The following is a 13,292-nucleotide window of genomic DNA, read 5'->3' on the forward strand; positions in this document are numbered from 1 at the left end:
TTCCCTCACTAAGCCTGGAAGTGTTCTATGTATTCCTGAAATTCCATCCTCCAATTGAAAAACTTTTTTTATTAGTTACTTGTAAAAATCCATGTCTATTACTGAGTAGAAATTCACAAGTCTTCTGTAAGAATTATTTCAATTGCATGTTATTTTCATTTTAAAAATTCCTCTGGAATTTATCCAGATTATGAAAATTTGTGTACCCTGCCTTTAGATTTTCCAGGCATATTCAATGGAATTTTCTTCGCTTATTGTCCATCTTCACTACTTTTTGAAAATTTTCTACTTAAAGTTAGTTCAGGTTATTCAATTTTTGAAAAACTATTTTTTCATTCGGGGCGAAATCAACAAACTGATCCTTGGGCAAAAGGATTGATTATTTAACTTGATGAGCTCCTTCTGATATTTTTTCTCTAATGGCATTCCAAAGTGTCCTGGAGAAAGACGACCGATAGCATATGTATATGACCTCTTTAGGAAATTTCAAATTCCGTCGGAAAGCTACCAGAATCTCCAACATATTTTAACATTTCAAAGTAAATGGAAATTTTAAGAGTCGAAAATCTCTTAAAAATAAAAGACCGATACAATTAAAAATCGATGCAATACTGCATTTATTCACTCATTCAGAGTCTATCTACTAATTGACTACAATCGTGAAAATCACGTAACAGGTGTGTGTGGTTTCATTAAACTTTCCAAATTGCACAGGTTTTCATTAATTGTAATTATTTCTAAGAAGACAAAACAATTTGATCACTATTCTTTTTTTTGGATGTTTCTTCCTCAGCCAGAATTCCTGGTACGTACGGAATTATGCGTCTTAACAAATTTCATTGAGATGACTTGTGTATTGAAAATAATTACATTTCATTGTCTAAAGGTGAAGAACTCGTCTTGGAGATTATTGACTTAAATACTGTCCAATATAATTAGAGGTCTTTGGTCATCAAGATCACTACTTAAATTTGATAATTTTACCCCTATTTCAGTAATTTTGGGTTAAGCTCTTCGGTACATCCACAGATGCTCCTACAACATTCATGTAGATATCTAATTCATACTTCATACTAAAATAACATGTGTATTTCTCCATTGCTTTGTCGCAAAATAAACGTAATGTTCAGGACTATGCAAACCAATAACTATTATCCCAGTTAATCCTGAACTTCAGGCACGGCTGCTACAACAATTACTCCTTCCATTGATTACGATTGGATATTGTTGACATGCTGTTAGAATATAATTTTCCTGGTGAATGGCTGCCTTGATGGCCGTTATAGGTAATAATTACCATTGCATGAAGTCTGTGGACTTATCTTTTTTCGTTATGGAAAATTATGCTAAAATTTCCGGCTAGTCTGGTAATAGAATAGTGTTTACAGAAAATGAGAAAGGCGTCTGTATTTTCTGCCAATTTTCACTAATTTTGATGGCGTTGTGGCACGTTTTCTATTTTTCGTCCATGATTGTAATTTCATACAGACGAGCGCTCCCGACGCTCGGCCTCAATATTGCATTATCATTATTTCCACTCGACATTTATCCAATTTCATCCTGTTGCTGAAATTCGTTTCAAACCTTGTTTACCTTCAGCCGAGTTAATGGGTTTTTCTTGTCTTTTTTGCCAGTTGCTTTAAAAACCTTCAACCACAAAAAACATGCCTTAAAATAAACAAAATTGAAAATTTAATAATTATCATCAAAAAGGTCGATATCAAAATTTAACTGACACACAATAAGAAGGAACAGAGTTGACTTTAAAAGGATTGTTTTATCGAGCAAGGCTCTTGTTTTACATACAGTTCGAGATAAAAACTCAAGAAACTGTTCCTCCAATTGGGTCTCCATCAGAAGCCTTAAAATTCCATTTTTCAGCCCTTTAGAATGGCATAAGGGTGCTTGCGTAGCCCCAACCCTAGTAGTTATCAGATAAATGCAAATCCTTACAAATGTCCCTAGTAATCATAGCACAAACACACAGCATCCGCTTCTTTGTATGCATTTTGTTCATGGTTTAATTGAAAGTACCCACACATAAGAATCAATTTCGATAAACAGATGATAGTGCACCCTTATTGTGGATATATTATATATTTGCATTGCAAGGGGGGGTGATTCTATAAAAAGGCTGCGCCCTTAATGCAAACACATTATCTGAGAAAAAAAACACATCAAATGCTGGCAAAAATAATTGTTTGGGCGGTTGCCTATTTTTAGAGAATCACCTCTGAATATGCTCAAATAGTGATTGTTTTGGAGATAAAGGCAGTAGGGGCGAAAAGATACACTTCATTTATCGGCCAAGTAGCGTGAAGTTAACAATGGAATGAGTCTTTTAAAAGGGGGCGCCGTAAAAGTGTCAAGCTAACGCAAATATTACTTGACTTTGATCAGTTTCGTAGATCTATACAGATTTATTCTGAGTTAAGCTATTGAAAAAATGTTGATATATTAAAACTACCTGACGAATCAATAACTTGGATTCTATTTCGACTTTGGAAATTAATAACAGATTCTTATGAATTGTTGTGTTAGAGATTCATTTCAAAGGCACTTTTCAAATTATTATTTGAATCCTATTCAACGAAATTGTGCCGCGAATTCCCGAGATATCGGCACTCAAACTTTGCACCGTACTTTCTCTCCGATCTATATTGATTGTAACTTACATATTATTTCTTTTAGAGCGACTTAAAAAGTCGCTAAAATACATATCAAAGTGTGTATCTCAGAAAGAGATTAAAGATTTTAAAATTTCGAAGCAAATGAAAATTCCAAGAGTCGAAAATCTGCTAAAAATAGAAATCGACACAACACTGCATTCATTCATATATTCATTCATTTAGACTGTCTGTGCACATTCAATTAAACGGGCTTTCAAAATCATTAAAATAATTACCAAAGTCAAAAGATTAACAAGACATTTGCACCTACATACATATATGCAATAAACCCTTTCTTAAAACGATATATATACTTCGTCCCTACACATGTCTTGCATAGAATCTACCCTTATATCCTTACTGATACTAAGTACGGAAAATCCCATAAGTTACAATACTAACTTTGCCTATCTAAAAACCATATATTTTCAAATTCAGTTCGGTCTCAGTCATTTAGATAACCACTCTCTAGACGCACATATGGCCACCCTTTGGTCATCTCCCGGAAATACAAGATTTGTATCTACTGTCAATACAACCATTCACCCCTCCTTATTTATTTATGCTTTCAACCAATAAGCGTATCATCTACATTTCCCTTTTTACTAGACACAAAAGGAAATTTTCATGAGACGTGATATATGGTGTAATACATTTTTTCCTATATAGGCCCTGAAAGTTTCATTAGTGTAAGAAATGATTATGAATATTCACATCTTCAATGAAAATTAATAAAGCCTTAGTATGTTATTTACAAGCGAATTGGTCCGAGGCAAATACTCCCTTTCATACACCACCCTTTCTAATAAGTCTATTCGGTACGCATGGGCGATCCGCAAAAGTGCAAATATGATTTCAATAAATCTCTTTAAAAGAGCCTTTTATGTAGCCAGTTTGTACGATTTGAGATCAAATCCGCTTTCGACTAAATTGAAATACATCGTGAACAAATTCTTTCAGAACTATTTAGATGAGATTTTGTAGAGGCTGAATGGAACCGAAATTAGGCAGAAACTAGAAACTTATTCCAAATATTTCTGTTGTAGTAGCACTACTGCCATATCATTTGTATACTCCGTAACCCGTTCGGATCAGGGAGAAAATTCGCGCCTTTGTGCCCTGATTGGGCTGGCACGTGACCTGAATTACGACTTTGTCCTCCCAGTCAATCTATGGCTTTATTCACGAAGTGCCCCATAACACTCCCCCTTTGATATCATATCTCTCATGTAAATACGATCTATTCGGGACGAATTGCCGGCATAAAGATGCCTTTGTGCCTGCTATTTTAAGGCGAAGGCTGTATGGAATTTGTTTAGCAAATTAGGTTAAGGTTCTATATCTTGTAAGGATCATTGACAGTATTGCATATTGAAACATACCATCATGGGTGGTGTAAATTGGTAAAAAAAGGTGTAATTATGGATTAAAAAACTTACTCAATTAATCGATTACGATATCAATACTCTGCGTCGCATTCTTTTCCAAGAGAATCTGATGGTTGTGAGGCACCTCTAAGCTTCTATCCTGACAAAATGGTAAGTGCAACTGTATCTTTTCCCAACAATTACTGAAAATATGATAAAAGAATATTAGTTATAAAATGTAATTAAAGATTCTCCAAAGCACTTAGATGCATACGGTATAAAGGAACCCACAAAACCAATAATAATAACTAAGCGTAATTACAAACTGAAAATCCCCATGCAACTCCACTCAATCTCGTCATTTTTGAGGGCAGGAAGCATAACAGAATTAAACGCCTCCTTCGTTTATCTAAGAGGAAATTACGTTGAAACTCGAGGTTGGGAGTTAATTACGTCTCAGTGTAACTTGAGCAATTTGTAACAATTAAAAAGTTTGTTTAGGCCAACTTTACACATGTTAATTATAAGTTGTCTTTTTGGCAGCGACGGCTCTTAATTACCGTCTAAACTCCCTATTAATCGTGATATATTTTGGAAGTTTACCGGATGAGCTTTGGGAAATTTCCTTGAAGTTAACGGTAATTTTGTGAGAGGTTGGCTCTTGATACGATGAGGGGCTTTTTAGAGCTCCAGGTTAATTCTTGTATGGTGCAAACCGAAAAAAATTATGTTTATCATGGTAGTTTATTTCCCAGGAATGTACCCAAAAATGTGTCATCTGAACTAACCTGATGGTTAAAAATTAGTTGTTTTAAAAATAAAAAAAATAAAACATTTCAAAGAAAATATTTCAAAAGGTTTAATTGATCTTTTATTTTAATTAAATTTTCGCATATTTATATAAACATTTCAATTCTGCTACATCCAACCACTTTCGATGCTTAAAAACATCAGTTAATTATAATATTGCTGCATTTGAAATAGAAAGTATTGTATTATATTTGTGTATAAGGGCCTTTAAAGCTTTGGCGCCTGACAAAACACCCCTCTGCGCGTCGGTTTTGCAATGTCGCCTGTACTTTAAAGGCCTTCTTATGCCCTTATATAATATCCTATTGCCATTTCATGAATTCTGGGCATTTTCTTTGATATATATTTAACGTACTTATTTTTAACTGTTATAACCTGAAATCTTTTAGATATCTGTCCACCCAAATTGATCTGTAATAACGAAAATTTTCTGGAAACACTGAAAAATCGAGTTTGATCAGAATTAGCTAAGAATTTAACTTGTAACGTTCAAACAATCCTATATCTTAGAGTTTCAAAACATCTTACGATCTAACACCTTAGGACCAAAAAAGCAGACCTATCCTTAGCCCAGTACCGGCCTTATGGGGGGGATTGAAGTTAGGCGACGGCCCAGGGTAGTGGACTTTCCAGGTCACTAGTTTTTCTTGAAAATAGGGGACGGTGATTAAAAATATCGCCCTGGGTCCTAAACTTGCTAAGGTCGGCCCTGTTTAAGCCTGAACGAAAATGCTTTGAAACGTCATTCGTTGTCATCTTAGCAAAGTCTTTTGTCTTTAATAAAAATTTTATAAATTCTTCAATACCTTTAAAATGTAAATCAAACAGAATTAAACTGAATATGAAGTTTTTTCATCCACAACATATTCAAAAGGAATCAGAAGTCTTGAAAAGCCTTAAGGATTACAACTAATCTTATAAAAACTTTAAAAAACTATATTATTTTATTAATGTCTTCCAAGACGTCTATAACACACTTCGACGTCGTAACAACTTTTATAAAACTGTAATATATTTATTAAACAAATTGAATTTTAGGAATATGTTGTTAATGTTTTAAAAGTTGGTTTTTGCAGAAGACTTAAAGACTTGTATAAAAAACATTGTAAGAAACAGAAATATGTTATATGAAGGTGATAATTTTGCGTTTATGATATCCGAGTATTTTTTTAAATAAAATTTGCAAATCATAAAAAGCAAGACTTGCAAGTTTCATATGCGAAAAGCACTGCAAAATGCTCCATGGTCCATTCATACATCCAAAACTTGCAAAGGATTGGATTTCTAGCAAATTGGCAAAAGCCCCATCTGTGCAGGAACAAAAGACAGCGTCGGCGTCGTTAGTGAATTTGACAGTTTAGCGACATCCTCAAAACTCAATTAACAATCAGGTCCGATTGTGTGAGACAAAAAGGAGCTCGGTCTAAAAACACAAAAGGCGTAAAAACCCTCCCCTGATAACATTATATTCGCGTATTGTGGAGCGACTGTGTCGTCACTTTATCGGCCAGATTCGTTCATTTCCGGGTGCCGAGGCGCTGCGCCACCGCTGATAACCAGATATCGCGCGTATTTCGCCACTTTATCTCGAGAAAGAATAAGAAAACGCCACAGAATGGTCCATTATGTAACGTATAGTAAATCCTATTATGCCAGAGGGCGTTATCTCGCGGGGCAAGGCCGTATACTTCATCACTATCTTGCGCACGTGCGCCGGAGACATAAATCCGAGCGCCCGCCAGAAACATGAAAGAAATTAGTACTGGCGCTTCGGGTAAGGGAAAATGTTTCATTTAGTTTTGGAGTATTACCCCAATGTATACACAGCGTGTCCCAAATTCGACTTCAACGTGGGAATCTCGAAAGCCACAGTGAAACAACATCGGTCAAATGGCTGTAAAGTTGCGCCTTTATCAGGGAACTATTTTACTATTTGAACGTTAATAAAAATCCCATTATTTACTGAAACATAAAAACAGGGAGAACATTCTTAATTCTTTAAGACCCTTGTTACGGTATAGAACATGAAAGTAGTTTTCCCAAGATACGACGTTACGATTTTTCAATGGCATCATCAATTTTTTTCTAATACGGATATGCCAATTTTTGTTGTGCGACAACGTTGCAACGTCTTGTCGCAACGTTGTATTTTTTTCTAATTTTTGAAATGATCAAAATAACAATGATACAAAGTGCCACAAAAGTCTGAATCGCTACTTCAGAAGTGTATTCTAGATTTTAATTTTAAATAAAATATCTGTCCATAGTAAAAGGAAAGACTAAGTGGTCTCTCAACTGAACAAATGCACACGCTGTACAAACCGTCAGTTGAGTCAGGATTCACAACATTTATAAAACATTCCGTTTCCTGTGGTAGGCGGAGCACTTTTATAATCATCGCACCAATCGGAAGCGTTACCCGTGCGGATTGCACAAATATCATTGTTTTGACGGCCGATTGCTTGGATCTGCTTGGACTATATGTACCAATTATCTAACTAGATCTTACCTAGTTTCAGTTAGATAACTCGTACATAGTCAGATCACAGTTAGCATCATAGACACAGTCAGTATTACTAACTTGAGCTAACCTAAACTAACAATCTAAATATGTTCAATACATTTGAGGAGGAATGTTAATTTTTTTTGTAATGTTTTTTAAGAATAACGTCTCCTTCTCAAGTGGTAGGTATTGGGTTGGTGAAATTGCACGCCCTTCACTAAGGGTTTGGACGAAAACCGTTTGTAGTTTTGCCGTTCTAAGTTTTGAACGTAGTGTGTTCCTTTCCCAAATACTGTTCTAACATTGAATATATTTTTTTTTATAAAATAAAGACACTGGCAGGTTAGCCATGAAACACCGCGAAAATAAAAAGAAGGAACGTTTATTATGAAAAGAAATAATGTAACAGACCCGAAATGGGCTTTCTTACTTTATATTTAAAATTTACGACTACAGCATTTTCCTTTTCTTTTCACCCGTCTTCCATGTCGGGTCATTGCTGGAAAGGCGTAAAAGAAAATGGCAATTTATGAAAAGTCGTTTCGCTCCTTGCGATAGCTTTGTTCGGCGATGTTTAAGACAGTGGCTAAAAGTGGAAAACTCTTTGTGCTAATTTGACTGGAGTTTGCTAAGATTCAAGTCAAAATATCCATATTTAACACGTATAGTTATCTATTTTTAATAGAATGATAAGGTGAGACTACGAAAATATGCTTAGACAAATCATTCATGAACAAAGCAAAAATTCTCCAAATTCCTACAAAATTCATAGACTCAACGATCTTCCAATCTTTACCAAAGTTAGTTGCAATTAGCGTTTAATAGCGGTTGGGAAATAAATTATGGGGGAAACCGACGAGCTATGAACCTACATTATTAACCCCGCATCTCGATTATTTTGGAAAATAATTACAGTGCCCTGAACCATCACATGAGATGGTCGTTAAGTTTTAGAAATTTGAATAAGATGTGTGCAACTGATACATGAAATGAAAGGAAATTGATTGCCTAAATTATATGAAAAATATCGATTAGTCTACAAGAATTAGATGAAATATCTTTAGAATCGTAGAGAGCTACGGAAGGGCGAGGAAGGGAGTTAATGATTGCGAAGTTTCATGAATCCTCTTTACGAAATTGGCCGATGATTTCTGTATGGGGCTAACTCGTATCAGACTTCTCTCTCACGTTATACCTGTAATGCGGGATATTAGAGTAGATAACAATGCTTGCTGTAGTCTGCAGAACATTGATATAATTGATCCCATTTATTAACTGACGACTGTTTCTTTTTTACAGTTATTTCAGTTACGAAAACTCTTACTTTATTTGCCCAAATTAAAAAATATATATATGTTATTTTCACTCTCGCTAATAGAAACAAAGAACAAATGATTAATTTTTGCCTAACTTGCCTAGTAAACACTAGTTAATCGATCAGTGAACGACATTTTTGTAAACTCTATGAATTACTGTTTTATTATTATCCTGAAAACTGCCTGAGACATCCAGCCTGGAGCTTAAAGCGCATTCAGAAATTTCCATCAGCAATGACAAATTTGTCGGTAACAATGTTACCTCACGGATCGACGCCCTTTAATCGCAGGGCGAAAACAATTTCGCCCTTCTCGTCTTGTTTCACGCCGTCTAGGTTTTGGAAATTTATGATAAAGTTGGCATGTTTTACAAGTCAATATTAAAAGGTTTTATAAGTTGTTTTTTTAGATAGATATTGATCATGAGAATGTTTGAATCAAGGGCAAGGGCAAGAATAATTAGTGAGTAGCAGCTCAGCAGTGGTCCTATCAGTACTAAATGCTTTCTTTTCCTTGAATTTGGTACGTGCTACATCTGACTCTTTCGTCTTGAATTGCAGAAAAGCTTCTTTCCTAGAATCACCAATTGTTCTAAGAAGAAAAAGCTTCTTTACCTGCTCCTCCTCTATTTTCTCCTTAATTTCAGTTAAAAGCCTCATTAAGGCTATTTCTTGTGCCATTCTCGTTCGGGGCATAGTAGTTTTTCCGTCTATTTCCCTAGTTTTCCTTACTACTTTTATACCTTAAGACTGACTTGTATTAACTTGACACTGACCTTGCAAATTTCCATTAGCTACAAAACTGTTTAAAATTTATGGAAATAAATAAAATATCGATCAGTTTTTACCTGAACTAAATAATTACCAAACGGCTCGCTTGGATTTGGTTACCAATGTTGACACAAAACATGTTTTGTACTTAAATTTAAACAAAAGAAACGTAATTTACTTCTTAAAATTCACTAAACTTTGAGGCACAAATCTAATTATACCAGAAAGCGCTAGCAAGAAAATTAGAAGAATGTATTTACAAAAAAGTTTCAAATTAGACGAAAAATACGTCACTCTGGGAATTTTTAACGAGACATTTCAGGGACTACCAAAAGTTTGTTTTACACCGTAAAAGAATAAACTCTTTCTAACAGGTATTCAATTGCCTTAATGTCAAAGTTTGAAAAAACAATTAAACTAAGTTAATTCTTAAATAATTCAACAGTTTTGTTCTAATATATTTCCGAGGCCTGAAACCGAATTCTTTCAACTGCATTAATATTTCACTTTTAGGAGAATCAGTACTATATTCTTCTAAGAATCTATATTTTTTAGGGACTAAGTTGCTTTAATTGAAAGTCGTCAGTGGCTGTTTCAACGTTTGGATAAAAACGAATAGAAGAATACCTTTAACTGGATATGTAATGGGATTTTACAAAATCGCTCCTCGACTGCTCATTTTCGAAATCATTATAGTGAAGTGTGCTTTATTGGCTCATACCGTTTGAGATTCACTGCCAGCCAAGCCTCCGTCAATTAAGTTAAAAATATTTCTTAAGAAAAACGATAAGCGTCGCGTTTTTATCCAGAGTCGTCAAAACCGCTTTGTATGTCAATGCCGGCTAATTCAAACGTTGGAAATTTAAAAGCCCTTATTCATTCCGACGGAAAATATCTCCCTTTATGAGATAAGATTTTAAAAACTTTAAAAACAAGATGAATGAGCCCTAACTAAGCCAATGAATATTAATGAATTCAATTTCGGACGATTCACTTTTGCTGGATGGGAATTCGGTAAATAGTCTTAATGAGGAATGTGTGTGTATCTAGTCCGCATTAAGGAAACTGAAATTTTTCATATACATAAAAGTGATTTTAATTGCATCACATAACTATTGAAGTCAAAGTGGCGGTTTGTTGATAGAGGGAAAATAATTAAGGTGAGACAATGCAATAATAATTATAACCGAAAGCCCCTGCCTCAAAAGCAAGTGAAGTATACTGAAATCCTTATAAATTGTTTCATTTTATGTAATGTAAATTGAGTTGTGTGTTCTTAGCAAAAAGGGAAAGGAAATTGTTTTGCTCATAGTTAGTCACATTTCTAAGGCAATATTAATTACCTGCATAATATAGAAGACTTAAATAAATATACATACGTTCAAAGAGAAGGTATCAAACTAATTTAAAATCAGGAATAAAAGTACATATCAAAGAATGCCTTGTAATTTTCCAAAATGGCATTATTTAAAGTTAAATCAAAGTTTTTATTGACTTTCTTCTCTACAGTTACTTTCCCTATAATGTGGGCTTTACAAAGGAATATTACAATTTTTTCCCTCAGCTTTTGGTATTTTTTTCGCTAAAAAGGGCTTGTTCTTACGTACCACCACCTCAACTAAGGTGCTTCTTTTCTATCGGTGCTGGTCGATGCTATTAATGCAGATAAATAATAGTGAAATGTGAATTCTTACATCACATGTATACCATTATTTTTTATCAGGGTCTCTTTACTAAAAAAGGTTGCACTCATCGAGAAAGAAATGTAATAAACATTTGTGTCTTATGATGGAGACTGAGGATAATTTGTATGTAAGTGATAAGTAAGTGCTCATTCTTGTTCAGTCTAAATATGGAAATATGATCCCACTAAAACCAGATATTGAACTAAACTGACAGCCTAATTACCACTAAAGATATATACGTGCTTAATCAAATTCATTATTTCAGAACTTCTATTATGTTTTATATCTTTTTTACTGCACCTTCTGCTTGTTGTTAAATATGATTACTTGATTCTTTCATTTGAAAATATATCGCTATTACATTTAAGTATTATTATACGTAAGAGCATGTTTATACACGTAAAAATTCCTTCTGGATAAAAGGAATGTTTATGCTTTTAAACAATTAACACATACAAGTACGGAAATCATGCTTATCATCAAGAGTTACTCTATTTCGTATGTATAAATAGAAGGCATTGAGATTCAAAACTGATCTACCTTATTAAAGTAGGTATAGTTGAATGGACTCTTGGAAACACGTGTGTCATGAGATTTCTCTACATCTCTCAATTGTTCTTTCATCTTAATGTGTATCATTAATTGACAGATCGGAAAACTCTAGCTCTACCTACATATCTTGGAAGAAAATTGATACTTATTCATTAATTTTCTTGAAAAAAAAACTAGATATCTTTCGCCATCCTGCAACAGTTTTTAAAATTAGTCACTTACAAATTGCGACATGTGAATAAACAAACTTGAGTAATTACAGAAAGGCATAATCAGATTTCTTGACATTGGTGACTTCAATGATAGTGCATTTATTTTCTAGGCCACTTTCACTTAAGGGTATAATGGGACCACTTGAATTGATTATGAAATGAGCACAGTAAATCAAACAATGTGTACTTAATTCTCGAAAATCTTGTGAATACTTAAACGTAACATGCAAATTCTAAGTACTTCAAATGTATACACGTAAATACCATACGAAAAACCGTATCATTGAATAGTTTAAATTACTTTTACTGTTCATCCACAATTGTTTTAAACTTATCTAAAGTGAGAAATGTAAATAGATAGCGATGATTGAAAAGTTGTAATGGTTGAAAGTTATTTTTCAATACATGTATTAGCGTGTTTAGATAGTAGAAACCTATGTATACTATCACCTCAACTTGTTAGCATTGTTGAAACATGGAAAAACATGATACGGAATTGGCATATCCTTCCTTAGCCTTGGTGGTATTGAATCTACTATCAAATTTAAGTTCATCAATTTGTTTTTACAATAAATAAATTCCAGTTTGAATTGTAAATTAATTAACTTGGACACTAAAACTTATCACCAGATACCAAGACCTTTAAAGTCATTTTGACTATCAGATTCTGTAAGAAATAACGGCTAAAATTGTAGTTAAGTATCTCTCAACTGATCAGTAAAACATCAAATGATGCTGTTAATAAACCTCGCATAAAAATTCAGATATCTCAAAAACTACAAGAGTTGTGAACTGAAAAAGAGAAAAATCGAAATTTACTTTACCTTTCTCTATATCGCAAGAACTAAACTTTTAGATTTAATGGGCGCGAACACAAATGAAATTTACTACGAGTTGCTACCAAATCCTTACATTGTTACAAATCTTGAATCATTGTTGATAATATTCCTATATTTATTTGTTCATTGCTCTTACCTATGTTTATCTAAATAATATAATACATCATCTATTAAATTAAACATTTTAATTACATAATAATGTAAAAGTAAACACTTCAGGTTCTCAGATCGCAGAGATTACCGTTTATTCTCCATGATATTAAAAAACCCTTTTTTCGAAGATTCAGAAAATGATTTCTAATTTATAAACAGTTACTCACCAAATTTGCCCTATTTAAAGCAAAAATTAATAAATTGGTTGCAAACAAATATTTTTACGCTTTTTTATTTTAAAGAAGATTTATTATTTATTTATTCCACATAAGCATAGAATATATGCTACAAAAAATGTACAAAAATAGTTTAAATCCAATAATAATAAATAACAAACAATAATAAACGAAAAACATAGGCCCAAAATGAACCGTACAAACGCAAATGTGTATATCATATAATCATTTATTTGAACA

At 33.5% G+C, this 13,292-nt stretch overlaps 1 long non-coding RNA gene across 1 annotated transcript; it reads right to left on the minus strand.

The window, feature by feature from the left end:
- Positions 1-692: 692 nt before the first annotated feature.
- Positions 693-12,778, minus strand: LOC136419538 (uncharacterized). The gene is made up of 3 exons (XR_010753121.1): positions 12,709-12,778; positions 4,109-4,239; positions 693-1,668 (listed from the first exon to the last, which is right to left on the minus strand). It is a non-coding gene; the product is annotated as an uncharacterized lncRNA (long non-coding RNA).
- Between the last annotated feature and the right edge of the window lie 514 nt (positions 12,779-13,292).

This window comes from Euwallacea similis, chromosome 2, assembly GCF_039881205.1.
Source record: "Euwallacea similis isolate ESF13 chromosome 2, ESF131.1, whole genome shotgun sequence".
NCBI classification, from domain to species: domain Eukaryota; kingdom Metazoa; phylum Arthropoda; class Insecta; order Coleoptera; family Curculionidae; genus Euwallacea; species Euwallacea similis.